The sequence below is a fragment of the Oryzias latipes genome, chromosome 15, assembly GCF_002234675.1.
Source record: "Oryzias latipes chromosome 15, ASM223467v1".
Classification (NCBI taxonomy): Eukaryota; Metazoa; Chordata; class Actinopteri; order Beloniformes; family Adrianichthyidae; genus Oryzias; species Oryzias latipes.
In genome coordinates, this window is record NC_019873.2 from 7,936,216 (window position 1) to 7,963,535 (window position 27,320).

Below are 27,320 nucleotides of genomic sequence, written 5' to 3' on the forward strand. Positions count from 1 at the left end.
TTATTGTAATTCCCTCCTGTTTGGTTTGCCCAATAAAACTCTCAAGAAACTGCAGCTTCTCCAAAACTCTGCAGCCCGCATAATCACCAGGGGCCTCATTTATAAACGTTGGGTATGCACAAAAGAAGGCGTACGCCACTCTTTACACAATAATTGATATTTATAAAAAGCAAACTTGACGGGAAAATGTGCGGTCCTTCACGCAAGCTCTGACCCAGGCGTACGCACAAAAACGGGTGAAATGAGAAATGGCGACACCGTCGGCAGATGGAAGAAACACGTGAAAGTGAAAATGACAATACTGCCTCTCAGAAATAACATGAAGACTTCACAAAGCAAGTCTTACAATTAACAGCCTACACGAACACCCGTTTGATCGATCAGCAGTGAAACAAAAAAAAAAAAAATCAAACGAAAATTACAACAGAAATTCAAATGAACACATATTTGCAGAAAGAAAAGTGAAATATGTTCTGCAATATTGGCATGTTGTGCAATTCATCCTCATAAATAATATAGTTAACAGAACGAAATAATGTACAAAACTGATATTTTTGTCATTGTGTCCATCTGGCGGAGCAGATATAGGTGCAGATAGATAGATAGATAGATAGATAGATAGATAGATAGATAGATAGATAGATAGATAGATAGATAGATAGATAGATAGATAGATAGATAGATAGATAGATAGATAGATAGATAGATAGATAGACGCACTAATTGTCCACTGGGGAAAGTTGTTTTCATAATAAAACATTTCTTCATAAGCTACGGAATTATGGTACTCATGCATATGCCTTTAGTTTGTTTTATTCTTGATAAAACCATGTATGGCGTATGTCTCAACCATTCAGAAAGCAACAACAAATTACATTTGCGCTGATCAATTTCCCATTTCCACGTCGATTATTACCAACATCTGTAGCTTGTCAGATGCAGTTAAATGGATGGAAATAAAATCCCCCATCACAATGCGTAATGACGCACAATGGCTGATCTTGCACTCTTAGAAGATGTGGCAAATGGAAGAATTCGGAGAGAACGCATCTTTAGACAGCAAGAAGACTTGCTGGCAAACGAAACGAGGACGAGTGGCTTATGAGCCGGTTCCGACTTCCTCGAGCCGTCCTGTTTGACCTCTGCGGGCTTTTGGGCCCCGCGTTACAGAGGAGCACTCGGAGGAACCACGCCGTGCCTGTGTCACGGTGTGCCAGAGTGTGCTAGCCACGGGTGGCTGACACACTCTGGCGATGGAGCGCTAGACGTTTTATTGCCTCGACTTTGATGCCTGACCATTTCTTTTTTATTTCGGCCACGGTCCGAGGTTGTGAGGCTACAGCATTTTCGGCGTCTGCCACCGTTTGCCACTCAAGTGCCATTTTGGCATTAGTAATGCCCACACTGTGCCCTCCAAACAACACTTTTCTCCTCTTTTCCACCTCGCCAACGATAACTTCTACTTCCCATTGAGTGAAGTTACGTTTTTTTTCATTTCCTTTCGGTGTTTGCCATGGTTTCGCAATCAATGAATATTAATTGTGGGCGTTTCACGGACTATTTATGGGCAACTATGGGCGTGTCATAAAGCCGCAAAAGCTGCGCTACATTTAGAATTGATTGTGATTTATTAAGGGAAAGATCCGTGGGATGTGCGTGCACACGGTTTTATAAATCCGAATATTTCTGTGCGCACGCACGTCCTATGTTTCATCCGTACGCCACTTCTGACGCAAATCCTACGCAAAGTTTTAATAATGAGGCCCCTGGACTCTGTTATCCCACCACATCACACCAATTCTCCAAAACTTACAGTGGGAATTAGTTTCATCAGGATTAGTTTGACAAGGATTAGTTTCAAGATTCTCCTCATAACCTTCAAAGCACTCCATAACCTGGTTCCACCCTACATATCTGATCTTCTTCACATTCCATTCCCTCCAGATCTCTCCGCTCCTCTTCCTCTCTCCAACCCCATGTCCCACCTGCCGTCTTGCCACCATGAGGAGCTTTCAATCGCTCCGCAACCCAGCTATGGAATTCTCTTCCTCCAAAATTATCCAATCCTGACTTTCTGCCACTGTTCAAATCCAAACACAAGACTCATCTCCTCAAACAATCATTCAGTTAATCCATTCAGCTAACACAACTTCATTTGTCTGTTTTTCTATCCTGTTTTTTGTCCTGTTTTTATGTCTTTGTCATGGTGGCCTGTCAGACTTCTCCCCCTCCCAGCTCTGCTCCAGACTCGCAGCTGTGACTACTCACCTCATCGCCTCACCTGCTATTTAAGGAGACTCACCTCAAGCATTCTTCACCAGTTCTTTAACCCTGATGGTGCTTACCTCACCTCATGCCACGGCTGGCCCTCTATGTCAAGTTTTGCTTCGCTTACCTTGTTTTGCTGTGCTTCAGGTCTGCCTTTCCCACAAGAGTCACCCGAGTCCTCATCCACCTCGAGCAGAAGCTGAACCCCTCAACGTTCCTCAAGAACTCCAGCCACGCCACTGTCAAGATCTCCAGTCACGCCACAGCCGAGTACTCCGGTCACGCCACAGCTAAGATCTCCGTACTCACCTTTGCCAAGAATCCTCGTCAAGCTCCAAGCCACGTCCCACTCCAAGATCCGCTGGCTCCTACAAAATATGACTAATTACTTACTTACCACTTACCTGTCTCTTCCTTCCGGGTTACAGCATCTGGGTCCATCACGTGATCAGGGGCCTGTTTCAGAAAGGAGGTTCAACCAACTCTGAGGTTAAACTTGAACTCTGAGTTGGTCAATCGAGAGATTAACAACTCTGAGTTTTCTGTTTCAGAGAAGCTGATCGGAGTTAGGTCAATCAATTCTGAGTGGACTGATTCGGAGGTAAGCGTCCGCACCGCGACTCTAAGAAGCCATTATCAATGGAGTGCAGATATTACGAGTCACCATGGCAACCGTGGAAAAAAAGAGGTCTGCATATTTTTCGCCAGCTGAACTTGACGTGCCGCTGCAGAGTTACAGTGAATATGAGCGCATATTCCGGAAGACAAGCAACACCACTACATCTGCAAAACAGAGACAGTTAGCGTGGGAAAACATAGCTGCTCAAGTTAATGCCTAAGTTTGCATTTAAATCATTGTTATAAAATATTGGCTGTAACAACTTTTTAAATAGTGTAAGGTGTGAAATAAAAAATGGCGATATTTAAGTGTACTTTTGAAGTGTTATTCCTGGTGTGATTGCATGAAATGCTGCACAGTGTACAGAACCAATCGGGGGGGGGGGGGGGGGGGGGGGAATGCATTTAATGTCGATAATGTTTAGAGGACTTTTTTTATTAACCTTCCCCTCTTGCAAACGTTGGTCAGTTTAATATTAATACATGCAATTGTGTTTTTAAAAGTGAACTTTTGTCTACCCTTGTATTGATCAAGTGGTATAGGTTTATATGGGATTAAGAAAGTAAGCAGTACTAGCAAATTGTGTTTCCTAAAAGTAATTGTTACATTAATCTAATTCAATGTCTCTGATGCAGTCCTGCAGGAATTAAAAGAACATTGCAGCAGCTAAAAATGAAGTATAAAAACATAATTCAATCAGGTCAAATTTGAGCATGTGATGGATGTAGGCTTTGTTGACAATATTTGACATATGAAACATCTACATAGCAATACATATCTAATGTTGTTTTCATTGTATATATGTAATTGACTGCAACGCAAACGGTAATGCTCAAACAAAAACATATGGGGAAATGACAAAAAATCGAGTCTAGGTCTCAAAATCCTCGCACGACGTAAATGTAATTCTCTACGAATTAATGCAGCCTCCTGGTCTATTGGGACAAGGACAAGCCATTCTTGTCACTTGTCTCTGTGTGACGGAAATCTGGGCAATGAAGGTTAAAGCAAAAAATACCGCTTCGTCTTTAAAAAGGGGAGGGGACCGGCAGAAACCTTGAGTTTAGGGAATAAAACCTGCTCCCGACCAGGTTAGGTTCACAGCGCAAGTAACCATGGACACTGACTCCGAGTATAAGTTACCTCTCTTTCAGAAACGGGTTTGACTTACTCTGCTTTCTCTGGTTTAACAAACCTCCCAATCTGAAACGGAAAACCCAGGGTTTCCCTGATTTCAGGGAAACCCTGGGTTTCCCTGAAATTGATGTTTATCTTTATTTAGGTTTTACTCTGTTAATTTCTTGATGTTTTATTCTGTTTTTCTTATTTTTTACCTTGTACAGCGACCTTGGGTGACCTGAAAGGCGCTTGAAATAAAATGTATTATTAAGGGTCAGAGAATGCCCTGTTAATGAATGCATTTGCCCCTTATTCCAGAAAACATGTAATTTTCAGTATCTATCAGTATTTCACAATATACTCCATGTCATAAGAGTGTAAAAATCATTTAAAATGAAATAAACACAAAATTTGATTTTAAGAGTTTTAGTGAGAAAAAGAGTGCAATTGAATATGAACTACAGGTTTTGCATGTTTAAAGTTTAAACCGGACAAGTATAAAACTGCTTACACCTAAATATCCTTATCTTTGTCTCTAGATGTTCAAAAACATTACATTTTAAAATATCTACAGGCAATTTTGGATCACACTGGGCCGTTCTCTCCACCTTGGCTCCTTAAAGGCCTTGGTGATGCTGCCAGTGACAGTTTCTGTCTGGCTGCAGGCATAGGCCAACATCACAAGTCTGACACTTCCAGGGATTACTTATGGAGCAGAGTTTACAGCATCAGTGGGAAAAGATTTCCCCTGGTGATGGGTTTCCAGTATTTAGAGGTGGTTGGACACCTGGGATGTGTCTGGGGCGGAAGCTCAGTGGGTGAAGGACTCCATCAGTCTCTGCATCTGTTTTCTACCGTTGTTGATGTGGTGAACAGCTTTGGTCTCTGACCACATGACCAGAACCACCGGCATCCCCACATGTTCTCCTTCTTTGGCCCTCCAGCCCTCATCAGCTCCAGCCCACAGAATCTCACAGCAGACAGGAAGCTTGAAGAAAACTACTATTCATTTCAAAGCATAGCTTATCCTGAAAAAACGTTAATATATGCTTATATAAAAATATGACTTAATAAGTCAAAAATAATGTAACTTACATTTTAATGATATTTCTCTCATACACTGAGAAATTTCTCTCATAAGTATTTGAGAGTAAAGACGGGCTAGCCAAGGCATGATACATCCAGAAAAATTTACCGGGAAATTCAGCTCCTAAAACGTTACTTTTTCTCGCCAGAAGTAACTCCTTCTGTTGCTCCTTTGGTCTGAAAATCTTCTCTGAACCTCCATGGAGGTTTTATTACCCAGGAGGATCATCTTGCTGACATTTTTCTTCTTTTTTTCGCTGTTGTACAAACTCTTTTTTTATTGCCGCTCCACTCTTTGCTTCTATCCACCGCTCTGTCTTTCCTGTAAGCAAAGGAGCTACTCGCAGGCTTCCAGGTGAGATGTTGCAACTTTTTGGAAGTTCAGTATTAAAAGTGAATTATTTTTCAGTTTAACGGCTGCCCTGCGTCAGACTGGCGACCTGTCCGGGGTCTACCCTGCCTTCGCCCATGAGTGGCTGGGATAGGCCTTGGCAGGCCTGTGACCCCGAAAGGGACAAAAACGGGCTTAAAAGATGAATGACTGAGTTTTATGGCAAACATATTTTGCCGAGCTCTTGTCACATAACTATTCTGATTCTCTGCTGTCGTTAGATGAGGCTTAAAAATTCAATTAACAAAAACTAAATTTACAGCTGGGCGAAACGTTTTTTAATCATTGAAAAACAGGATAGTTGCATTATTTTTTAGGGAGAAATAAACATTATGTACTATTTTTGTTGGGTAGAGTTACAGGTGTCGGAAATGTTAACTTTTGCTAAAAAATAATAATAAAAGAAAAACCCTTAAAAGTTTAAATCGAGAATTTCCGCCTGTGGTTTATGTTTTTGAATCTGTTTTAACTCTAACAAGATAATAGCTCTGGTTAGTGTTACAGCAGAGCACTGAATTCATCTCTTATCTTGATCATCCCACAACTCCCTCAGGGTGCTGGCTAATTAACCTAATAAAAACACTAACCATTTTCCTAAGGTAAATTAAATTGACTTGTCAATGGTGTACATCAATACACATAAGGAGCATTAGTACTTTGTGGGAAGTGCGTTAATGGTACAGAGAAGAAAGCACAATGTAAGCCAAAGAGAAAAATGATTTGCTGTTGATCAGATTTAATTTAAGATTATTCCTTTTTCTTTTCAAACCATTTTCAGTTTAGGTCACAAATGCAACTTGATTCATTTTTAGCAGTTAGTTGCACAAAATTCCACAAGTTGGTCAGCAATGAATAAAAACAAGCATTTGAAAGACAAGCACATGACACATAATTAAATATAAAAAGGCAAACTTCCATAAGTGTTGTGAATAAACTCAGATAAAATAAGACTGGATGATTTTGGGGCTTAAAACAACCTTTAAGCTTCTGCTAAACTTCAGCAAGCCTTTATGTGACATTAGAACAAGATGAATTCAAATTAAATCTTAGGTTGTGTCCAAATATTGTAGAGCCGTGCGAATCTACAATTCTAAAATCCAGTGCCCAATAAATTTCCCAGAAGTCTCTACAAAACCCTACGTTCGTTGATGGTCACTAGACAGGCAAAAATAGACCACAATGCATTGCATTAGAACAATTGGAACAATTCATTTTTTTAAATCCTACAAGTTTTAATAATCAGAACACACGGTCTTCACAAAATGTTCATATTTATAAGAGTTTATTTTGAGAAATCGGTCCTTTAACATTAAAGATCCACTCTCGTAAAAATCGTGTTTTGTGCCATTTTTCTGATGATGGAGGACATACAGTATATAAAGAAACTTCAGCACACAATATGATTTTCTGAGTATATCTTTATTCAAATCATTGTAAATCATGAGCAGATGAAAAAAGGAAAGATCTCATTTGTGACGTAGAAAATACGTATGGCGGGCCACCATCTTCCGTTCCATTCTGATGAACTGTTGTGATGACTAAATACATGTAAGTTTGTGTTGTTTTTTCTCGTTTGAGCTGCCATCTGGTTTAAAACTGCACGGCTGGATAGCTTCGGTATTGCTCACCATATTTGTTGCTCCAGTAATGTCAGGTTGGAAGTGTGACGGTGTCAGGGTCCGCTTGGCAGAGATTGAGCCACAGGACCAAAAAAAAGATCTTCAAATCAGGTGTTTTATTTTACCCAACACAAAAATGGCATGGGCCTAAACTAAAATCTGGTGAACTCAACAAAAATGTAACTGAGAGAATCAATAACAAAAGCTCAAACCAACTGAACCAAAACTGACCCACCAACAGGAAACATTAGGGAGATTTTATACTGGCTGATCAGACCAATGACACAATAGGGAGGGAACCACAAACACAAAACATTCAAAACCTAAATATTAACTAAAATTACTTGTAATTTAATCCTTTAACTATAAAATGAGCTTATACTTCAATACAAGTTTAAAATATTTCAGAAAATAAAAACAATGATTCAACATAAGAATAAACTTTGTCTTCTCCCTCCATCATCTCCAGATGGAAGTGTTCAGGAAGTTGTCCATGCTCCTCCCACTGCCACTTCATCAGGAACTTCTTCAGCTCCTCCCACTGCCACACCAGGAAGTTTTCTAGCTCCTGCCTCTGCCCCAGTATCAGGCCTCAGACAGAACTCAAAAGAAAAGAATTACTCAAAACAAAATTAACTAAGTGTGTGCACAATTCCATTTCGTTGTGTAATGTGTGAAATAAAATAAATGGTTTATTCAAAGAAATATAACAAGTGAACTTAACTGTGGGGCAGTGGGTTCTGCCCGGACACAGGCGCTGTGAGCTTGCAGTAGAGCGTGTAAACTGATGGATGATGGGAAATGGGGAGAGGCTTACTCTGTGCCAACTGTTGCGCCCACGACTAAAAGAGGAATTTCTACTAAGCTACTGTCGCTCTGCAAAAACTGTCCTAGAAAACGACAGATTTTTGATTTAGCAAAATAAAACACATATTCATATTTAAAAGATCACTGGAAATGTTTTAATATAGAGCAAAAGATGATCAGAGATGCAGTATCATTGGATTTCTATACAGACTGAAAGAAAGTTTGCATTAAAGTGTGATAAAATTATAATTTTTACCTGTAGAAAGTGCTTTGACTTTGACCTTGGTATCATAAAGCGGCCCGTCTGTGTCTCTCCGCCTGCTCCGCAGCTCCTTCTGTCTCATCCTGTTATTGTTAATGGTCCCTTCTGATGTTGTAATGAATTAGCCTTTATTAACTAGATTGTCACCATTTTGATTCTAATGGGGTCTTAAGCAAACTCTGCTGTGATGGAATCATCATGTACTCCAGGTGCTGCCATGGAGCAAAATCTCGCAGGGTGACTGCGAGCTCTTACAGTAGCCGTGCTTGTTAAATGAGGACCAACACATTAAGACGTAGCTCAGATATTCAAGAAGAAAAAAATTGCAATTGTTATGTTTGGCAAACAAAAAACTATGACTCATCTCTTTAGGAGGACATTTTTTTTCCATGACTTTTACTCTTATCCTATACAGAATGCAAAACAACGGCAGCTTCTTTGATCTTGGCAGTCCTCTTTATTCATAGTCCGCTCCATTGTTGTTCGAGATTGAAAGAAGTGTAAATGTATGCATTGTGGATTTTTGATCCCAATGACAAAAAAAAACTACAGTAATTTCCAATTGCACTGTTGCCATTAAATCCTAATTATGCAAATAAACACAAAAAAATTCAAACGATAAGTCATTCAAAAACATGGCGACAGATGTAAACAATACTTTGATTTACAGCAGATACAATCACATTTCTGCCACTGAAATGAGGCTCATCATCATCTATCAAAGGAGACGCCGGCGTCTTATTCAGGCCATGTAACAGCGAGCTCCTTACACACGTGGGAGCATTTACGGATGAAGCAATTTTGGGAAATGGTGGTTGGGGACTTTAGAGAGAAGATGTGAATCCAATAATTTGGTATAATAATAATAATGGATTGGATTTATCTGCGCTTTTCAAGACACCCAAAGCGCTTACATTATGTCCATTATTCATTCACTCCTCATTCATACTTGGTGATGGTAAGCTACGGTTGTAGCCACAGCTGCCCTGGGGCAGACTGACAGAGGCGTGGCTGCCATTTCGCGCCTACGGCCCCTCTGACCATCACCAGGATCATTCATGCACATCCACACACCAGTGGAGCCACACTGGAGGCAAGGAGGGTGAAGTGTCTTGCCCAAGGACACAATGACATTTTGGCTGGTGGGGGCGGGGATCGAACCGCCAACCCGGCTCAACCACCTGAGCCACTGTCACCCCTATGATACGTATGATACGCTCAATGTAGGACCTCTAGTGGCACCCGCTGTGCAGCCAGTTTCTACCAAGAAGCGCATGACCTTCTGGTTGTTGGTCGCGTGACTCAAATAGAAAAAAAAGTGTTTTCATTGCAGTTTTGCAAAATATGTCAATTATTTTGTTCTTTTTTTTTTTTACTTGTCCTGTCCAGCAGCTCAGCAAACAGATGACAGCTAAAGGCTTCTTGTGTTGGACATATTTTTGTCATGATCTCGTGAGATTTGGCAGACCCAAATGCTGAAACCCGGAAGAAAACTCAAAGAATGGTAAGGTAAGTAGAAGAGATTTAATTCACAGCCAGTGAATGAGTAGACTTGAGGTAAGAAGGATCTTGATGTGTAGGCGCGGAAGGCTGGAGGGTCTTGAGGCAGAAACCAGAGAGCTCAGTTGGAGCTGGATCCCAGGACTGCGCCCAGAGGAGCACCCGTGGAGGTTTTTTCTGTAGAGGAACAACGAACTGGCATTGAATGCTGATCCAGGATCTCCTTAAGAAGGCTGCATGCTGATGAGGTGAGTGGAACCAGCTGGTCGCGTCCAGAGCAGAGAGGGGGGGGGGGGGGGGGGGAGTAGCTGACAGAGGCACCGTGACAATTTTACTGTTACCACTGGGGTTATGAATCTTCTGAGACACCAGAGGTATGTTTGAATAAACCTCTTTTGTAATCTAGGCCAATTTTATCCATCTTAATCATATTTGTAATATTTTTGCGTTGGACTGGTCGGAGAAGGAAAGGAGGGAAAAAAAGAGAGGGATGTTAGAGGTGTGTGTGGGGGGGGGCAGGAGGGTGATTATAGAACTTAAAATTGACTTGAAAATGTCTATTTTGTAAACCACGATGCGTGTAAAAAAATCTTAATCATGTCTTGGTATTTTTTTTAGATAAAAAGGTGATGAAAAAGGGTTTAAGTTGGAAAACTGGTAACTTTAAACCCCTTAAACTGGTCTTTTTTTATTTTTGTGAACTTAAACTGCACCATTTACGCTTCAATTCTGAGCATCACCAACAGATTTGATTGAATTCATTGCTGGATAAAATAGTTCTTAGTGAAACTAAAGTTTGCCAAGATTCTTTAGCTAAGAACCAAACTGACAATAACAACTGAAATATTACTTACATGAAAGGAGACACTTTACATGCAACTTATCTAAATAAAAAAAATGTATAAACATTTCTTTATTACAAATCTTACCAACGTTTTCCATTGTTTCTAGGATACTGCTGGGTGTATTTTTTATCCCAAACATAAAAATACATCACAACCATTTCACTAAAGTAGATGCAAAGTTGTTTCAAAACAAGGAATAAGTTCTCTTTAACATATTTGCAGTTGTGGACATATTTTTTATTAAACAAAATAACATTGTAAGGGAATAAAAGGAAACAGCATTTGATGCACACGTTGTGCATTAAATGCAACTATTGCCATATCAGAAATATTTATTAATAATAATAACTATTTCTTATAAGATAAGAGGTTAAAGGTTGTTGTCAGTCACTAGCAGCTCCATAAAATACGAGAAAAAGCCAAAATACTGAAAAAAGCCATTGGAAAATATATTTTTCCACATCACACATTTATGAGTCATTTATGTACATTTTTTAAAACTGTCTGAAAAGTTTGATAAACATTTGTACTCTATTACCGAGTAAAATGATCACCTCTTCTAATAGATACAAAAGAGCCACAACAGCAGACGGGGTTTAGAGAGGAAAAACTGCCTTTTGAAACATGTTCAGATCTCACGCAAACACCACCAACCACAGAATTGAAGTTGATTCAAACCTGTGTCTGTGGAAAAAACAAAACAAAAAAATTGGCATTTTGGCTTGGCACAAATCATTCCGTCTCTTTCTGTACATCAAATTTAACTCTGATGGTGTGTGTGGTGGTAATAAAAACTGACCTAAACAGTCTGGACAAGCAAAACCAGTAATCAGCTGGAGGAAGTGGTCCATGTAAACCCAAAAAGAGCCTGTTTTGCTGAATTTAGATCAACATGGGTTTTTCTACACCGAAGACTCTTGAGGACTCATGTTTTAGTTTTTTGAAGAGCTGTGTGTGTAGTAGTTTACGCACTCTTTCCTATCAAAGCCAGCTCCAACTGCCCCTTGCTTTCTTTTGACAGCCTTGATGCATTATTTTATTTATATTTTGCAAAACAAACTATTTAAGTTGAAAATGTATTCCATGTCGATATTAAACGTTTTTTTAGAACAGACTTGTAAATGTACATGATTTTAAAACTTGACATTTGTCAAAGAACTACAAAAAAACTCTTGTTTTGAACCCTTAATTTCTTGATTTTTTTTTAAACATGATGTACAATTATCTGAAGGACTGTTTTGATTGTAAATTACTAACTATGCTATTCAAAAAAGAAACTGTGCAATGCCCCTTTGATGAGTTATAATGCGTAACACAGAGATTTGTAAAAATAAAAATTGTATATATAAACTGCTAGAAATAAAAATAAAAAAACACAAATTTGCGTGTGGTTTAAATCCATTTGTAAAGTGCTCTAGATCAGCCATCCCCAACCCCCGGGCCACGGGCAGGTACCGGTCCATGGGTCATTTGGTACCGGGCCGCCCAGAAAGAATAAATAACTTGCATTCCTTCCGTTTTATTTATTTCGGAATCTGAAAGATGTTTTATTTTGAAAAACTGCCCGATTCTCTGTTACATCCGGCTATGTCACTCAAGACGCAGGCCAAGGCGCTCTTGTATTTTTTCATTTTGACTGAAATTTGAGGTTAGATTGGATAGTACAGTAAAGGAGATGGGATTATATCAGTTTGTCACATAATGAGCTTTAGGTCTTGGAAGGTGTCATTTAATTAACATACCAGTAAACGTTTCTTAATATTTACCTTTTGTGTTGTCACTCTATTTTCACAGTTTTTTCACTTAGGAATTGTCAAATTCAAAACTTAAAAGATTTAGTGTTTACTGTAATTCCACATACTCACTGAGCATGTGATGCATGTTTAACGTGCCATTAGCATACGGTGTTCTCACTGGACTGTTGCTGCCAGATCCTAGCTCTTGTACTTACAGTTGAAAGAGGCTTGGTGTGAAAAGTCGAACTGGTGCAAATCTCAGAAATCTTGCTCCAGGCTTTTTCCTTTCACAGCTCTATTCCCACATATGACAGGCTTGGTGTCATATAATTCAGGTTAGGCACAAACTGCTAAAATGGATTTATCCTACATGATCAGTTTTCACACGGTTGACAATTCTGATTCCCTGATTGGTCAAAGCTCAAGTTTAACTTTTGATGTGTGTATGGACATGCATTTCATACGTAGAGCTTAGAAATGATTTTCAAAACATATGTAGCGATGTGTATTGAACATGGAGACCTAAAACGCACGCGCATTTACACAGACTCCTCATTGGAAAGGGTTGCTTGAACGCATGTTGCCGAGCCCGGTGTGAACATAGCATAAGAGAAAGCTAGGTGCAGCTTCTTTGCTATGTACCATGTCGCGCATGCTCACAAAAGAAGAATGGGATCGGTGTTACTTGTAAAGTAGATCTAGTTTTGTAAATTCTATAGGCCATCATGTTGTAAAACCTCATTTGGAAAAGCAGTTGATTCACTTTGTCTTCTGTAAAACCTTTACCAAAGTGCATTTGTGAATGGATGGTGTTGAAGTTTTTCTCAAAATGGCTTGGAGTGCTCGATTAAATAAAGGATAAAAAATGACTCCCACTCGCTTTGATCGCCCACGCCGTCTGTCTTTTTTGTTTCTCCCTTCTGCTGTGATTCTTTCTACTTTGTCACCTTGTCAGTTTCTTTGTGTCTCTGTGTGGATTGTTGCCATTGTGCACATGTCCATGCACAGCTTCAAACCACGTGTGTGTCTGTCTGCAAAGGTAACCAGCATGTCTGTGTGCTTTGGTCTGGATCTACATACGTGTGTGTGCGTCTGGTGAGTCTCCTGACTCCACCTGTCACTCTCGTCAGTGCAGCATGGAGCCGTGCACACATCACTTTAAGCTAAGATGAACGCACACACAAAAACACAACAGACCAAATAAATCTGTTCTGTTTCCTTTCAATCAACACAACCAATGACTGAATTATTATTCAAGGAAAAGGTTTCCAGCTAAATCAAAGAGAAAAAATACAGTTTTCTCTACACTATATTCAGTTCTCAACTTAGGTGTCTTACCAAAAAGTGGATTACAATATAAACGTACAATAAATTAGACAAAGTTCAACAATATACCATTTTATGTGTGAATGGTCACATTGCAAAAACAGGATAGGTAGAATTAAGTGAAAACATTCTTACCCCATTGTGAGATTGGCAACTTCTGCTGCAATTGTGTGCAGACTAACCTTTACACCTGCTAAGGTATCCTAAAAGAGTTAAAGGTCATGTCACGCAGCCACTACATACATTTGGCACATTTTCCATGTGTGACATTTTGGTATTTTCTGATACATGCCTGATTTACGTAATTCAGTGTTATTTGCATTCATCATTCATCGATGTGCACAGATGTACGTTGAGGGTTTTGGCTGTTAGGTCTTTATGTGAATTTGGTTATGAGCTGTTCAAAGTTTTAGTGGGTTGAGAGTTACGCAGTTTAGACGTATTTTACTAAGCTTATACGGAATTTTTTACGTAAATTGAATGCAACTGTGCATGACTTTTGAGAGATGTATACACAAATTTATGGCTTTCCACGACTGTTCCATTATCGTTCTACTTATCTCTAAGAGACTTTTCTCGCATGTACCACCGATGTATAACTTTTATAGCGTGTCCCGTGTAACTGACACACGAGCCCTAATGAATTGCATATAAACAGTGCAATAATCATGTTCCACGTTGATTTACATGTTCTTTGCATGGTTTATTCGTACTTCTGTGATTTTAACATGGTCCATTCGTGATACATCTGTGAGGATTTCACGTAAAGACCAAGTCTTTTCACACTTTTTCCATGTATATTTACGCATGAGCAATTATCATCCATGCAAAATGCGCAAAATATGCATAATGGCTATATGAAATTGCATTAGGTAAGGATTTATTTTTAAACATCTGCTTTCCAGGCCTCTTTTGTTTCATCCTCTTTACAGAATTGCATACCTGCTTTATTTAAAGTGGAATGTGCAGACTTTCCACTTTAAATAAGTGGAAAACAATTGCATAACTTTCATTTAATAAAATTAGTTATGCAATTGAAGAAAATCTCGAGCCTGTTTTTAAACTATCACGCAGCGTTTGAGCTGGTGTCTTCAGTTCATACTTATCAATGTTCATGAACAGACTGTCTGATCCAAGGATAACAAAAAAAATCCATGTGGCTAGCAAATATTGCTCCTGATTTCCTCAGTTGTCGCTTTCTTGTCTTTCAATTTAGCTTTACATGGAAACGATGATATGCAGTCAGACGCTTTCATCTTCATCCTGTCTGTATTTCCATCAGTCAGTGCATGTATGCCGATGAGTCTCCCCATGAAAGTGTTTGTGCGTCTGAATGTGTATTTTTGCAACTGCCACCTCCCTCTCCTGTTTCCTCTCACTTCAATAAATGCTCTTTCTCTCTGCTATTCCCTCTCCATCTCTCTCTGATATACATAGCAATGACCCCTGTCTCAGTCACGCTGGCACCATGCTGTGAATTCCATCTAAGCAGAAAAACAAGTGGAGATTGTTATGCAAATGGTTATGTGGTGGGCCAAATGGTGATGTTTGCATCTTTATGTGTGCGGAGAGGTGGCAAGAGACGAAAGAAGATGCAGAAAAAGCAGGACAGAGGGAGAAAACGACAAGACAAAATGGACAAATGAAATAAAATAAAAATGCAGAAGAAAGTCTGACAGGTAGCAGAAGATGATCTGTTGACATGTTTAGGTTTAAAGTCCCACTCCGATCATCTGTTTATCTATTTCAAATTGTTCCCAGTGGTCTTTGAATTATATGCTGTTTTTAGCCAACATCTAAAAACCTGTCATTTTCTAGGAGACAGAAAAACGACACAGCCACATTTGTCAAACTCAAGGCCCGGGGGCCAAATGTGGCCCGCCATGTCACTTTATGTGGCCCACAGAGCATAAAAGTTTTTAATTTCTTAAAAGATTTTTTTTTAGTTGATAACATATTATTTATGTGTGGCTGCAATTGTAATTATTCAATGTTTGCAGGTCTTATGTGTGTATGCAGAGAAATTGTTGTCATCAAACCATCAGTTGGATGCAAGGCTGTGTGTAGCCTTTTTTTGTAAAATGTTACACTATAATAAATGTTCTTTCTAGCTCAGTTTTATGTTATTTTTCTTTGTTCACTTGCACAGTTTGATTGTGGGTTTTAATAAGCGGACAAAATTTAAAAGGATTTATGCTAGAGTAACAAGCAAACAAATGTTTCCTATGCAACTGTAATTGTCACTTTAAAAAGTTATAATAAATAAACAATGAGTTATTTAACATTATGAAGTAGTTTCATTTATTTTTCATTATATTTAGTTACATGTATGTTATTTCTGGCCCTTTGAGGACAGCCACTATGCGGATGTGGCCCTTAGTGAAAATGAGTTTGACACCCCTGCTCTTAGTTATGGGTGTGACCGTGGAGTGACACCTACCTCACTTCCCATCATCCTTTTCTCCCGGTAGCGTAAAGCCCCTCACACCCCCAACCTAACATTACCGGTATAACAAATGGTGAGCAATATTGGAGCTATCCATCCGTACAGTCTTGAACCAGATTCCAGCTCAGACTAAGAAAATAAAGACGCCCATGAATCTATTTGTCTACAAGTGCATGCATCAGAATGAACCAGAGCTGGGAGCTTGCTATTGTAGGTTGTCCACTACTCAAGCTTTTTCAAACAGCAAAAATGCAATCTTAAGCATGATTTTCTTAAAGTATGCCTTATTTCATCAGAAAAATTCCACAAGAACATGTTAAAAACACCTAAACCACAAATATCATTGTAGTGGGTCTTTAAATATAGTATTCACTCGACAGGTGGTACAAATGTGAGGTACAATTTTAGATCAGCTCGGAAAAAGTGTTTGTTGAGCATTAAATGTCTTCCTCATTGTGAAAATGCTGATACCCTTCTGCTGTAAACATCTAGTAAACACACTCAAATGCGTACTCATGGACACACGCAGAGCAAGAAGAGCTGAGAGGTAATGAAGGAAAATAGCAGGTCAGTTACTGTTTAATTGTCATTCCACTTCATTGGTAAAGCATCAATCCAACACTGCTTCAATGAGCAGAAAGAATTGGCTTTACACACAAACCCGCCAATGTTTTGTACAAACACATGTGCTGCTGAATACATTGTTTTGATAGCAGTTTTTTTTTTTTCATGTTTATGTGTTGTTTTTTTTCAGAGGATATACAGCACTCCCCAGGGGATACTTCAATTCGCCTGATCTACTATGGTAAACTGGATACTAAAATGCAATTATAAGTTAGTTCCCTCAAAACAACATGATAGAAAAATCCTTGATACATCCTCATATGACTATGTCTATGAAGACTCTCATTCATCCAGGTTGATTACATCATAGTAGTAGGTTTAGGGGCTGTCATCTGGACTTAGTTTTTTAAAGTTAGAAGATGTTTCACCTCTTATCCAAAAGGCTTTTTCAATTCTGAATTATTTAGTAAAAGAGCTGGTATATATGCATGCGCTCATTGGGGAGGAGTCAGACCTGAAACTGGATGGTATTGTCAACTTAGCCTACATGGTTTCGGGTCGTTAAGATTCCTTTTTAGGAATCGTTGGAGCTGGGGGTTGGGGAGCCAGTGAGTCCCTCCCCAAATTGGTCAATTCTTTCAGCTGTTAACGACCCAGGTGGAACTGGTTCGGTTTGTTTGGGTTTGACAACACAGCCGTAGATGGATGGAAGAATAAACCTGAGACCACCATTCTTGTGAAGAGAAGGTTTATCCTTCTTAACAAAGATAGCTTCTTTCACTCCTTGCTCAAACCATCCTTTCTCTCTGGCTAGAATTCGGACTCCACTGTCCTCGAACAAGTGGTTTGTGGCCTGGTGTGAAGGTCCCAGGCCGCAATCTATCTATCCATCCATCCATCCATTGTATAAAAAAAAAACGCCCCTCTCACCCTCCTCGGGTGGTTTCTCCTAGCTTGAGGGTCCTGCGCAGTATCTTAACTGTTCCTAGCACTGCGCTTTTCTGGACTGAGAGGTCTGAGGTCTTTCCAGGTATCTGTTGTAGCCACTCCTCCAGCTTGGGGGTTACTGCCCCGAGTGCTCCAATTACCACAGGCACCACTGTCACCTTCACTTTCCAGGCTTTCTCCAGTTCTTCTCTGAGTCCCTGGTATTTCTCCAGTTTCTCATGTTCCTTCTTCCTGATGTTTCCATCGCTTGGCACTGCCACATCCACCACAACGGCTTTCCTCTGTTCTTTATCCACCACTACAATGTCTGGTTGGTTTGCCATTACCATCCTATCAGTCTGGATCTGGAAGTCCCACAGGATCTTTGCCCTCTCATTCTCTACCACCTTCGGAGGTGTTTCCCATTTTGACCTTGGGGTTTCCAGTTCATATTCTGCACACATGTTCCTGTATATTATTCCAGCCACTTGATTGTGGCGCTCCATGTATGCTCTACCTGCCAGCATCTTACATCCTGCAGTTATGTGCTGGATTGTTTCAGGGGCCTCTTTGCACAGCCTACACCTTGGGTCTTGTCTGGTGTGGTAGATCTGAGCCTCTATCGCTCTGGTGCTCAGGGCTTGTTCCTGAGCTGCCAGGATGAGCGCTTCAGTACTGTCCTGTAGGCCAGCCCTTTCTAGCCATTGGTAGGACTTCTTGATATCAGCCACTTCAGTTATGGTCCGGTGGTACATCCCATGCAGGGGTTTGTCCTCCCATGAGGATCTGTCCTCCAGTACTGTGTCCTCTGCTCTCCATTGCCTGAGACATTCACTGAGCACACTGTCATTTGGGGCCTTGAGCTTGATGTACTCATGCATCTTGGATGTTTCCTATCCATGTAGAGGAGGTGACTGATGTTGGCCCCATTTCTGAGTCGGTATCCATAGCCAGTCTTGTTGACTATTTGGCTGAGGGGACAGAGCATCACCTTGGTATATCCCACATTTGATGGACACTTGTGCAAGTGGCTTCCCATTGGCTTCAAGGGTGGTTTTCCACAGCTTCATCGAGTTTCCTATGAAGGCTCTTAGAGTCCTGTTGATGTTGTACAGCTCCAAGCATTCAGTGATTCATGTGTGTGGCATTGAGTCATAGGCCTTCTTGTAATCAATCCAGGCTGTGCACAGGTTGGTGTGTCGTGACTTGCAGTATATATATATATATATATATATATATATATATATACATACATACATACATATATATATGCGGAAGGGTGGCCCAGTTGGTAAGGTGCAGGACTGTCACGTTTGATTCCCAGGGGCGGAGTGAACAACAAATGGCAATGGAGCTACTCACCATAACAATGGAAATGTGGCAATTACCATAACAATGGTGAGCAATTAACATCACCCAGTGATGGTTCTTGGGCAAGAACCTTAAAGCTACTCCCTACCTCACAACATGACAATGAACTACATGTTATGCCGGCTCAGACATCGCACGGCCAAACAAGGTCTGCGTCAGGTGCTGGGGTACCAGAGCAACCTGATGGAAGTGGGCTACTGGAACAAGACGGAAATGGACTAGATGTAAGAACAAGGTTCTGTTAGGATCCTACTACTCAAGTAATCCCAACCGAAAATGTGGAATTAATGGATGCTTCGAAACCCACAATCAAGGCTAACTTCCAAAGAACTGGTAGCCCAATGCTCTAACATCCACAAATGGCAACACCTATCACAACTTGAGATTGAAAGGGTACAATACAATTGCTGTACCACGGGAGAGCCAGAACAGCAGGTCAGAGAGGAGGCTATACCACACCCTCACCCTTAGCTTGGGTACACAGCCCCAAAAATCAGAGATACGCTGAGCAAGGCAGCAACTGACCTGAAAGACAAGATCATGTCTAGAATGAACACTAGGCAACTTAACAACGGTTAAGTGATGTACTGCCTGAAAGTCTCCTGGAAACTAAATGAAACATTGAGGGCAATTCCAACCACAACAATCACAGAAAACAATGATCTTTTCACGGTGAGGGGGGCTCGAGAGCAGGTAGGACCCAGACACAGAGGCGGGAGGCAAACGGTTCCAAGGCCAGGGGGTTTAATAAACAACAAACAAAAGGCGCTGCAGAGCAGGATGACAAAACAAAAACTTACTGTGGCGTGGCATGAAACATGGCGTGAACGGACGAAGACACATGAATACCTTAATGGACCAGCACAAGAGGAAGGCAGAGACAAGACTTATATACAGACAGGGCAGACAAGACACAGGTGAACACGATCAGGGCAGATGGGGACCAAAGGAAGTAAAACTCAAGAAACATTACAAGACAGGAAACCTTTCAAAATAAAACAGGAAACAGAACCAAACAAGACAGAACAAGAACTAAAACGAAAAATAAGACACAACAAACTCAAACCATGACACTACCCCCCCCCCCCCCCCTCAAGGAACCGCTTCGAGGTTCCAAAAAGTCACTTGAGGGGGGGATGCCCGGAGGACAAACTTCGACGGGCAACATAGTTCAGGGAGGCCAGGCTTGGCACATCGGTGAGGCAGAGAAGAGTCCCGAGGACGGCCGGGGGGCCGAGCGGTGCGCCGAGGCAGGTCCGGAGGACGGCCGGGTGGCCGAGTGGGCCGGCGAGGCATGTCCGGAGGACGGCCGGGAGGCCGAGCGGGCCGGCGAGGCGAGTCAGGCGTGGAGTCAGGCGTGGAGTCAGGCGAGGAGTCAGGCGAGGAGTCAGGCGAGGAGTCAGGCGAGGAGTCCGGCGAGGAGTCCGGCGAGGAGTCGGCCGGCGGGTCAGGTGTGGAGTCGGCCGGCGGGTCGGGCCAGCAGTCGAGCTCTGGCGGGTCAGGCCAGCAGTCGAGCTCTGGCGGGTCGGGCCAGCAGTCGAGCTCTGGCGGGTCGGGCCAGCAGTCGAGCTCTGGCGGGTCAGGCGTGGAGCCGAGCTCTGGCGGGTCAGGCATGGAGCCGAGCTCTGGCGGGTCAGGCGTGGAGCCGAGCTCTGGCGGGTCAGGCGTGGAGCTGTTGGAAGCGGGGACCGGTCGGGGTGCAGCCAGCAACCCCCTGGGAGCAGGGACCAGGCGGGGTGCAGCCGGCACCCTCCTGGGAGCCGGGACGGGTCGGGGTGCAGGCGGCACCCTCCTGGGAGCTGGGACAAGTCGGGGCGCAGGCGGCACCCCCCTGGGAGCCGGGACGGGTCGGGGCGCAGGCGGCACCCTCCTGGGAGCCGGGACGGGTCGGGGCGCAGGCAGCACCCTCCTGGGAGCCGGGACGGGTCGGGGGGCGTCCGGGACCACCACTGGACGTGGCTGTGGTACGTCCAGGACCACCACTGGACGTGGCTGTGGTGCGTCCGGGACCACCACTGAACGTGGTTGTGGAGCGTCCGGGTCCACCACTGGACGTGGCTGTGGTGCGTCCGGGATCACCACTGAACGTGGCTGCGGTGCGTCCGGGACCACCACTGAACGTGGCTGTGGCGCGTCCGGGACCACCACTGAACGTGGCTGTGGGGGACGGCGGGGACGACGGCGACGTCGACCCCCCCTCATGGCGAGACGGCTCCCAGCATAATCTGGGTGGCTCCCACTCCAGGTAGATGACGAAAACTGGGCCTGATCAAAAATCCAATAAGTCAGAGTCCTTTCAGCTTCCTGGCAGTAGGCCTCTAGGAGCATCATGTCCCGCTCCGCTGGGTCCAGAAAAAATGGCTGGTCCATTCTGTCACGATGCAGGGGTGGCTCGAGAGCCGGTTGGACCCAAATGCAGAGGCGGAGGCACACGGTTCAAGGGCAAGGGGGTTTAATGCAAAACAAAAGCGCTGCAGAGCAGGATGACAAAAACAAAACAAAAACTCACTGTGGCGTGGCAAGGGACATGAAACGAGGATGCGATGACATGAAGACATGAACACCATGACAAAAGGTAAATGGACCAGCACAGGAGGAAGGCAGAGACAAGACTTAAATACAGACAGGGCAGACAAGACACAGGTGAACACGATCAGGGCAGATGGGGACCAAAGGAAGTAAAACAAGACAGGAAACCTTTCAAAATAAAACAGGAAACAGAACCAAACAAGACAGAACAAGAACTAAAACGAAAAACAAGACACAACAAACTCAAACCAAGACAGATCTGGTTTACACTTCAGCAGTAGTTATCCTTGAGATGCTTGGCTATAAGAGCAACCATGGAAGAAAACAATACCCATCATGGAAGCAACGGTTAGAGGCCAAAATCAAGGCAACTTGGAAGGATGTGAGTAAGCTGACAGAGGCTCAAAGAGGTACAATGAGAAAGCAAGTACCTAAGAGATATAGCCAGATGGCCATACCTGAAGCACTGGAAACTTGAGCAGCCACCCAAAGAGGAACACAAAAAGATAATGAAGCCAGACGAATAAACAGGCTGTTCGCAACTCAACCTGCGAAAGTGTACGCTCAGTGGCAGGGTCAAAACAGCCGAGCAGACCCACCAAGGCTAGAAACTGAACAGTACTGGAAAAAGTATATGGGAGAAAGAGACAGCACATAACAGGAATGCCCAGTGGGAGGTCTCTCTGAGAAAAGAACATAGCAACCTCCCTGAACAGAATCCAGTAACCATCACAGTGGCAGACATCCACGAAAGAACGTGGATGTCTGCCACTCTTAGTTCTCCATGCCTCTGTTTGGTGCAGTGCGATTCATGTATTGTCCCTCTTTTCCTCTCCCCTCCTGGGGAGTGGGAGTGCTTCCAGACTCCAGTTGGCTCATCCGTGCTCCAGTTCCTGACCGTTTGCCTCGCCTTTGCTCCTGCTCCTACACCTGGCTGTGGATCCTGCCTCTGGCTCATCTCTGGCTCGTCTCTGCTCTGTACCTGACCGAGTGCCTCGTCTCTGCTCCTGCTCCTACACCTGGCTGTGGTTCCTGTCTCCGGCTCGACTCGCGCCTTTGACTGTCCCCACAACCACGGCTGGATGAAGCTCGTCTGCTGGACTTTTATATATGTAGTTGTAGATTTAGATAAGTTAATTCTTCTCTAAGAGTTCTGGTAAATCGCCTGTCCGTCCTGGGGGAGGATCTCTCCTTCATGTGGGCACCCCTGAGGTTTCTTCGTTTTTTCCGGAATCCGGTTTTTTTGGGAGTTTTTCCTTACCGCGAAGGGGGGTCTAAGGGCAGGGATGCCAGTATAGCTTAGTCAGTTTGTTAGTTCATTTTAGTATTTTTCTATTGAACTCTTTGTATTCGTGATCCTTTTGATTTCATGTTTTACTTCGAAGCCCATCGAGACGACTGTTGTTGTGATTTTGGGCTATACAAATAAAATTGAATTGAATTGAATTGAAAGAGTCGCAGGTTTGAAGACCTGGACAGCACCTGACATGATACATGCCTACTGGCTAAAGAAGCTCACTGCACTCCACGAACGCCTGGCAGCACAAAGAACCAGCTGCTAAGAGATGGGACTCACCCTGAATGGCTAAAAGAAGGGCCAACGATCCTGGTCCAGAAGGATCCCTCAAAGGGTGCAATCCCAACTACCGGCCAATAACCTGTCTCTCCACAACATGGAAGCTCATGTCAGGCACCATTGAAACAAAGATAAATAGGCACATGGATCAAGACATGAGCTACACACAGAAGGGCATTGGTAGAGACTCCAGAGGAGCCAAACACCAACTCCTGGTTGACAGAACAGTCGCTCAAGACTGCACGTCACGAAACACCAACCTGTGCACAGCCTGGATTGATTACAAGAAAGCCTATGACTCCGAATCCGAATCCTTTTATTGTCATACGCACAGCTTTTACACTGACATACGATATTGTTCCAGTGCAACCCGAACAAGATCAGACATACAACAAATACACATACAGTTCGAGTTTTACTGAGGTAGCTGCAGCGACTGCGCACCTATTTCTTAGGATGGGTAAAGATGGTTACAATAGGTGGGTAGGGTGATTGGTGACAAAAAAAGTCATATCTCAACACTGTGATACAATGTGTAGATACAAGAAAAAAACACCGTCTGAACACAGAAGCACATATTCTCACGGCCACGCAGTACACAAGGATCACTGGGAAGGTTGGATAAGGGGGTGGGGCCCCCCCCTGTGTTACACTCCGGTCGCAGCTGCTCCTCACGGGCGCTCGCGTCTCCAGGAGTGCTCACTCGGGGGCGGGGGGTGAGTTCCGAGGAATGTCGAGGTCGAGGGGGGGGTTGAGCAGCAGCATCGGCCTTCAGCACAGCGGCGGTTTTCACACTCTGAGAGCGAATGATGTTTTGGTTGGAGCCAAGGAGTCTCAGCTCAGGGGGGGGGGGGGGGGGGAAGTCCGATTAGATTAGATTTTCCGGCGCCAGCAGGTTGTTTTGCTCTGCTGGCTGTGTCCTTGACTGGTCTTGCACTGAGAGGCAGATTTGATTCAAAATGTGGGCAATTCAGACCAGTCTAGCCTCCATTCGGGCAGAAACGCGCTCCAAGTTGGTATCCATCTTCTGCACAAGTTCAAAGATCGAGAGCATCCTGCTTAAGTGGGCAAGACAAGCACAGAGCTTTTGATCCACTTGTGAAAGTTTCTCGTACTGAGTCTCTCCTCCCCGAAGAATCCTTCCACAGAGCTCAGACGAATCGCCTCTCTCCGTCTTCTGCTCCCAGACTGCCTGATAGATCAGAAATCCTCCGATCCCAATGATGAGGAATCCAATTATCATAAATCCAAAGAGGTACACATCCTCCACGTCTTCCACAGACAGCTGGGCCAGGCACACCAGCCTCCACCTGCCCCATGGATCGTTGGTGTATCCAGCCGCGTGGGTGCCGTCTGGGCAGGAAGGGTCCGCTTTCCCGTTCCTTAGTGTTGAAAAAACTTTGTCGATCGAATTCAAAGACCAGCTGATCAGATCCATTTTAGAGTGTAAAAAGAGCAGGAGTAGCAGCAGGCAGAAAGATGCAGCTCCGGGGAAGACAGACAAAAGCTGGGGGGGGCTGATACAGGAGGAGCGAGAGGAAAAGCGTCCGTCCTCGACAAGAGCAGGAAGAGTGACTCAATGCCAATGCCACACACGTGGATCACTGAATGCTTGGAGCTGTACAACATCAACAGGGCTCTAAGAGTCTAAGAGCCTTCATAGGAAATTCGATAAAGCTGTGGAAAACCACCCTTGAAGCCAATGGGAAGCCACTTGCACAAGTGTCCATCAAATGTGGGATATACCAAGGTGATGCTCTGTCCCCACTGCTGTTCTGCATAGGTCTGAACCCCCTCAGCCAAATAATCAACAAGACTGGCTATGGATACTGACTCAGACATCAGTCAGCTCCTCTACATGGATGACATCAAGCTATATGCTAAGAGCGAGCGTGACATTGACTCCCTGATCTACACCACCAGGATCTACAGTACTGACATTGGGATGTCATTCGGGCTCGAGAAATGCAGCCGGATGGTGACAAAGAGAGGCAAGGTAGTCCACACAGGAGGGGTCTCACTCCCAGAAGGAACAATAGCAGACATTGAGGACAGTTACAAGTACCTTGGAATTCTGCAGGCAAATGGCAACCTGGAGCAGGCAACAAGGAAAGCTGCAACAGCTATATACCTCCAACAAGTAAGGCAAGTCCTGGGAAGCCAGCTCAATGGCAAAAATAAGACCCGGGCAATAAACAGCTACGCACTGCCAGTTATCAGATACCCTGCAGGAATAATAAGATGGTCAAAGGAAGAGATACAGACCACTGATGTTAAGACACGAAAGCTCTTCACCATGCATGGAGGGTTCCATCCCAAATCCAGCACCCTGAGACTGTATGGTAGCCGCAAGGAAGGAGGCAGAGGACTAGTGAGCGTAGAAGCCACTATCCAGGATGAAACATCCAAGATGCATGAATACATCAAGCTCAAGGCCCCAACTGACAGTGTGCTCAGTGAATGTCTCAGACAATGGAGAGCAGAGGATACAGTCCTGGGGGACAGATCCTCATGGGAGGACAAACCCCTGATTGGGATGTACCACCGTAACATTACTGAAGTGGATGATATCAACAAGTCCTACCAATGGCTAGAAAGGGCTGGCCTACAGGACAGCACTGAAGCACTCATCCTGGCAGCTCAGGAACAAGCCCTGAGGAGCAGAGCGATAGAGGCTCAGATCTACCACACCAGACAAGACCCAAGGTGTAGGCTGTGCATGGAGGCGCCTGAAACAATCCAGCACATAACTGCAGGGTGTAAGATGCTGGCAGGGAAAGCATACATGGAGCGCCACAATCAAGTGGCTGGAATAATATACAGGAATATGTGTGCAGAATATGGACTGGAAAACCCAGGGTCAAAATGGGAAACACCTCTGAAGGTGGTAGAGAATTAAAGGGCAAAGATCCTGTGGGACTTCCAGATCCATACCGATAGAATGGTAATGGCAAACCAACCAGACATTGTAGTGGTGGACAAAGAACCGAGGAAAGCCATTGTGGTGGATGTGGCAGTGCATAGTGATGGGAACATCAGGAAGAAGGAACATGAGAAACTGGAGAAATACCAGGGAAATACCAGTAACCCCCAAGCTGGAGGAGTGGCTACAACAGATACCTGGAAAGACCTCAGAACTCTCAGTCCAGAAAAGCGCAGTGCTAGGAACAGCTAAGATACTGTGCAGGACCCTCAAGCTCCCAGGCCTATGTACCATAACTTTCTGTTCTTCTCCTTTTTCAGCCTGGGTCACAAGGGTAACAGTCTTAGTAAAGATCCCTAGACCCTTTACTCCTCTTTGTCTCGCAGTAATTATGTTTCAATTGCTAAGCATGGAAAACCAAGAAAAGAAAAACAATGTGCTGTTGTTAGTTTAGGAAAGAATGTCTGTTTTCACTGATAAAAATATTCCCCTTTGAGCTCGTACCAACTGTCAATCACATGTATATGAGGACAATTTAAGAAACTGGCAAACTTTAGATTTGTACATGTGGATTTATGTATAAAGTGGCTCTGCATATGCTGATCGTTCTCAGCAGACTTACTAAAACCTTCATCAACTTTCTATTTGCTGTTACACTGACTCACACACTATCTTCCAGTATTATTTTTCACACACATAAACATTCTTTTTCATATCCGTCATTTGTTTGTCTAGTACAGGGGTCACCAACCCTGTGCCCGCGGGCCCGCAGGGAATGCACCCAAAATTTTTTTTTTTTTATTGAAGCAAATATTCAACAAACAACCACCGCATGTCTGTCAATGACAACAATATCAATTCTGAGATAAAGGTAGACAAAGAAAACCCAAATATGTAAACAAATATAACTTAAAAAATAATCACTAAAAGTAAGGGTCTATTACAAAAGTTTAAATAGATCAAATAAATTACACAATTTCTGGACATTCTTATGATTCATGTAATGTAAAGATTTTGAGAATAGGTTGAGGTGGTTGAGTAATCCATTAATGTGAGGATTAATATTCCTGTCTGTTTTTATTTACATTTATGTTTAAAAAGTTAAAATTAAGTTAAAGTTTTAAAGGTTTAAAAGTTTAGCTTTAGTGTGTTCAATAAATATTTATCTTGTTCGGCTGCAACCTAAAGTCTGTTTTGAAATTAGGCTCCCTCTGCAACTGAGTTTGACCCCCCCCTGTAATACGAGTCTAGAAAATTCATGCATGTTTTTGTGTGTAAAATGAGCAAATAAAAATAGGGCACACAAAAGGAAGTCCTCAAATTGTGTTGTTTTTTTTTTTTTGGGGGGGGGGCTAGGAGGTTTTTAGTGGCGCCCTTCATACCACTTGGTGCCCATGAAATAGCCC

The 27,320-nt window shown here is 43.1% G+C and overlaps 1 long non-coding RNA gene across 2 annotated transcripts in view; it reads left to right on the top strand.

The window, feature by feature from the left end:
• The window catches only part of LOC110016489, a 130,119-nt gene extending 127,336 nt beyond the window's left edge, over positions 1-2,783 (top strand). The window contains exons 4-5 of one of the 2 annotated variants that reach the window (XR_002874789.1): positions 2,219-2,337; positions 2,416-2,783. This is a non-coding gene — a long non-coding RNA (uncharacterized LOC110016489). The remainder of the gene's footprint in view (positions 1-2,218; positions 2,338-2,415) is intronic. The other variant, XR_002874790.1, reaches the window with a different exon arrangement.
• Positions 2,784-27,320: the final 24,537 nt, after the last annotated feature.